Raw genomic sequence first — 5,015 nt, 5'->3', positions numbered from 1 at the left:
CTTTAATTCCTAGATCCTTATAGAATTTTATTTCTTTGGGATAAAATGACAATGTTATCATATTTCAAAGTTTTATAAAAGTTATGCTATGTAAAGGCCTTTCTAAAAAGGTGAAGATTGAATACACTGATATCAAACTAACTTTTATTTCTATTAATTACATGTATTATTACACTTGTACATTTGTAATCAATTTTTAATTACTTTTTAATTTCTTGCATCTGAAGAATGAAAAATATGGAATACTTCACAAATTTTCATATCATCCTTGTACAAGCACCATGTAAAACTCTGTATTGTAATTTGGGTAGATGTGCTGCTGAAACATGTAGTATCCTGTAAATTTAAGTAGTTAATGATGCAATCTTAAGACAGGCATATATCCTTGGTTGCCTATTTGTGACAAGGAAACCTTATTGTTCCCAAAATTTCTATGCATTGATTTCTGTAAAATTCTGTGTATGGTGGAAAAAATTTATTATTTGTTCGATTGCTCACATTTGCAATTTTTGTCAATGATTATTTTAAGTCTTTTTCATTTGAAATTTGATCATACATTGAAGCCTTTATAGCTAGGTCCAAAGGTGATGGCTTTTCAAATACTTATTTATCAACTGATTTAGCTTTGTGGCGCTAATGGATTCAAAGTAAGCCTTACTTAAGAGCTACTTCTAAACTTCGGCAGCATAAAATTTCCCAAATGAGGGCTTATTGGCACAAATGTCTCCCTGACCCTTTACCCTTGCTCCATGTAGGAACAGACCAACCAGAATATCTTACCCTGATAGCATAGATTGTCTTACTGGAGCAAAACTAATCTTAGTTACAAGGGATCATAGAGAGACGAACAGTTCAGACAGAAATGTTCAGACTAGAAGGTATTTTTTTCAAAATATAATTGTTTATTACACCCTACTATTTCAAAAGTAGCTAAAGCCAAGAAGGTGAAAAAATTGTTCATATGCATGATTCCCTAATGTCCTGGCCTGTCTACCATCCAACCAGGCAGGAACTTACACCACTGATTTTCTATCACCAAATATATTCCATAGCACCAGGAGAAGTCCATATGTTTCTCCTCGTTATTAGGCCTTAATTTGGTAATGTTTTAATCACAGTGTTTCCTCTTGTCTCTAGGCTGTACATCTCTGAATGGTAATGCTTTAGTTCTAATTCTACCAAACACTGAGGTAGAGGTAATGGAATAATACTTTCAAACAGTTGCCTTTGATACCATAACCACAACAGAACAATGCAAAACATTTTCATATATTATATATAATTATATATTTTATATTTATATGTGCTGATTTTATATTTCACACAGTGAATTTTACTAGAATTAATTGATAATTTGACAAATTAATTGATATTTATTCCAATAAATAGATTGGAATATAAATAATCAGGATTAGCAATATATTAGAATATAAAAAGTATCAATGCAATGTTTTCGGTATAAACTTGTGATATGTTCTAAGTGTTCTTGGTCTTCTGAATTCACATGGTAAAAAAAAAATCCAATGTTGTTTTCCTCTAATCTATAAGGGATTTTACTCTGCTGATGTTTATTGTTTTAACTCGCTTGTCCTAAACTGTTTTTCTCCATATTTCTGAAGCATTCCTACTGATTATACTCAAAATTTATTGATATGATGTATAAAAGCTATTATTCTTCTACAGGATTCACGGGTCCTAGGATCCCAGGTCCCAGTTATCCGCATCATCAGATAACTAGGGCAAGAGTTCTCACCTAGGCCCAGGCAACATGCCAGCAGAAAGTAATTGAAGACCCATCTCAATTTCTCATTTCCTATATTTCAGGGCCCCAATTCCTTGAAATGCAGGAATTAGCAGTAAGCAATTGGGAAATGCAAGGCAACCTAAAATGCAAGATGAAATCACAAAATGTGAAAGTACAGTAATTCAAACTTTCAATTTTCAGATGACCATCCCATATGAGTGAACAAGACCACAAATGTTACAAGATTATTTGTAATACCCCTCTCCTAATGATTAATAAATGATTTCATTCCAACATCATCAGGCCAAAAAATAGTTTCTGGAATGATAGATTCGTAATTGTCTACCAATGCTAGGAATACTTGACATAGAGGTCAAATATAATTCAGAAAATCATTAATTGAGAAGATCCTTAGTGCTTCAAAACACTGGTACTTCAGTAAAACTTGGTTCTGTAGTATAAAAATGTTGTCATTCTCAAACAAATGATAACCTACATTGAATCTCCTGAAAGTATATTCCTTTTCAAATAAACTTTTTAAAATCACATTTGCCAAAATAACACTTTACAAGTAGTTGATATTTAGTGACGTTACAGGTTTTTCAAGTGTAGGGAGCAAGTTACAATAGAGTTGATTTATTTACTCTGCACTAATGCCAAACAGGTTCAACCATTCATTAAAGTGTAGAAATAGTACCCCCCTCCATTTGTGCTTTTCAGTAGGTGCCTTTGAAAATTTGTTAACTAGATCAGCCTCCCATATTTCAAACCAAAACATTAGCTAATAAAGTAAATTTCATCACATAATAAGTACATTTTAAAAAGTCATGCCTTATCATATGGTGTTTTATGTTTTCCCTATCTGTTTAACATAGTAAGAAATATGACTTTAAGTCTTGAATATGGGTACTAATCAGAGATTTGACAAACATAAAACTGTCTTCTATTTCTATCATATTCCTCTACAGTAGTAAATTTTTAGTTTTCTTCTTTTGCCAAAACTTATAGTAGTAGAAAATATTATCCCATGTAAAATAAAGTAATCACAAACCACTGTACAAAGCCATTTATAAAACTGGTGGTTAGGAACACATTCTAAGCCGTTTTTAAACTTTCTTGTTGACTACAGATTAGTCAAAAAAATCAATACTGTTTGGCGTCTAATTTGAATTAATTATCCATTTTTAATCAGAGGACCTTCAACTTGAATGCTATCCAACTAGACAATATTTTCACAATATACTTACCAATATTTTGAAAAAAGAATAAATATAGTCCATTCTCATACTAAAAGGGAAAACAGTTTAATTCTATGGAAATTTATAACTTTTAAAAGTAAATAAGTTGTTAAGAAGACAGAATGTATGTGTTCTTCAACATTCCAATGACTCGTAACTACTCATTTTCAAATTCGGAAGATTCCATACCTGAGAGATTCAAAAAAGTACCGGCATGCATGTTATGTAATTCTGCAATAGATGAGTTTTCCAAAGGGATGTTACAGATTGAGGGTCAACAGAAAAAAAAACACATTTTGGTAGAGAATAAAACTATGTAGCATTGGTAATAATTAATTCTTCAAGAGTAAGCAATTGTTTATCACAGTAACCTAGTATTTTTATGACCATCAATACCAATATTTATGATATAGAGTCATCCTAGCCCAACAGTTTCCAACTTTTAGGTTGCACCTCAAACTTCCCTTCATTCATATCATGAATAGCTTATCTCTATTGTGAAAAAATACAACTCTACTAATGTGATGCCATACATGTTCTGGAAAGAATACAATAATAAACTGGGTTGCATCATTCCCCGCCCCCCCCCCCCCCGTGCCACTGGTATTCTTGAGATCGGAACACTTGCAAATATTATTTATATTTATACTTTTTAAACTATCTTTTAAATTCTGGATGCTAAGATCGGAAGATTACAGTTCAAAGCCCACCCAGGCAGAAAGATTCCCTAGATTCTTATCTCCAATAAACTTCTCAGCAAAAGCCAGATGCAAATGGCACTGAGGTTGAAGTGGTAGGGCACGAGACTTGAGCATAAACAAGCTCAGAGACAGTGTCCAGGCCTAGAGTTCAAGCCCTAGGACAAACCAATAAAACAAAAACAAAAATAAAAACAAATCCAAACCTAACATTTTTCTCAGTGTATACAGTAGCAAATAATTAAGGAAATTGCTTCCTGTGTTACATACAGGTAGAAAAAAGATGTCACACGATTATTCTCTTCATACCATGTTATACCAAAGACTCCAAAAATTGCTCTTATACTAAATTTATAAATTAATATCATCAATTTTTTGGCAACTCCACATTATCTATTAACTAAGTTCTAATTATAACTCTCTTGAATGAATATTCTAGGGAAATAGAATGCAAAATCATTTGTTAATTTGTCAATTAACTCTCTACTTAAAAAGAATTTCATAGAATCCTATAGAATATAAAATTTCAAGCAAAAACAAATTATTTTAAATCTAAATTCTAATTTAGCAAGATCTTCAAAATCCTATATTAGACGAACTTTGCTATTTTTCCAGGCTTAATCTTTTGTAATCCTTGATCATTTATTTGGGATACAACAGAATGATGATAACTTATTTTTCAAATTTTGGATGGGAATCATAAGTCATTTTACATCTAGGAATGTTTTGTAATGAAGAGAGAATTTAAAACACAAGTGAGGATTAAGTATGAGTTTTATTTCAACAGGAAATTTGACTTCTCAAAACATAATGACAAAATTAGCCCAAATGTCCAACTATGTATACCTTTCTTGTTTGTTTTGTTTTATTAAGACAAAATTACCTGGTCCAGGGAACATATCACTATGTAATTCCATTCTCTAATCTCCTGTCTTAATCTCAGCGCTAGAATTCTAAGCTAGAATCACATTGCCCTGTCATAGTTTCTTGGTTTATTTAATCTAGATACAGACTACCAATTCTGAACTTCTCCAGTGATATTATACACCAGAGTGACTGCTTAGACTGTTTACTATTTTCAAGGATGTTCTAATATTTGACACAGGAAATGAATATTTTCAGATGCACCTGCGGGATCTCTGATTCATTCCGCCATGGATCTGATCCCTTTAATTATGATTATTGACTCTCTTACTATCTCTGATCCCTATCAATGAAATATTCTCAAAATTATTTGAAGGAAGTTCATTTGAGGACTTCTAATATTAAAAATTATCACTTGATTCTAGTCTTGTTCAGGACATATATTTATTGTTTTCTAACTTTTCTACACAT

General features: G+C 31.7%; 1 pseudogene; it reads right to left on the bottom strand.

The window, feature by feature from the left end:
• Positions 1-231: 231 nt before the first annotated feature.
• On the bottom strand, positions 232-328 carry LOC138815718 (U6 spliceosomal RNA; annotated as a pseudogene).
• Between the last annotated feature and the right edge of the window lie 4,687 nt (positions 329-5,015).

Source organism: Dipodomys merriami, unplaced genomic scaffold (genome assembly GCF_024711535.1).
Source record: "Dipodomys merriami isolate MVZ:Mamm:240054 unplaced genomic scaffold, mDipMer1.0.p SCAF_660, whole genome shotgun sequence".
NCBI classification, from domain to species: Eukaryota; Metazoa; Chordata; class Mammalia; order Rodentia; family Heteromyidae; genus Dipodomys; species Dipodomys merriami.
The sequence above is the reverse complement of the archived record's forward strand: the minus strand, read 5'-3'. Positions and strand labels throughout refer to the sequence as shown.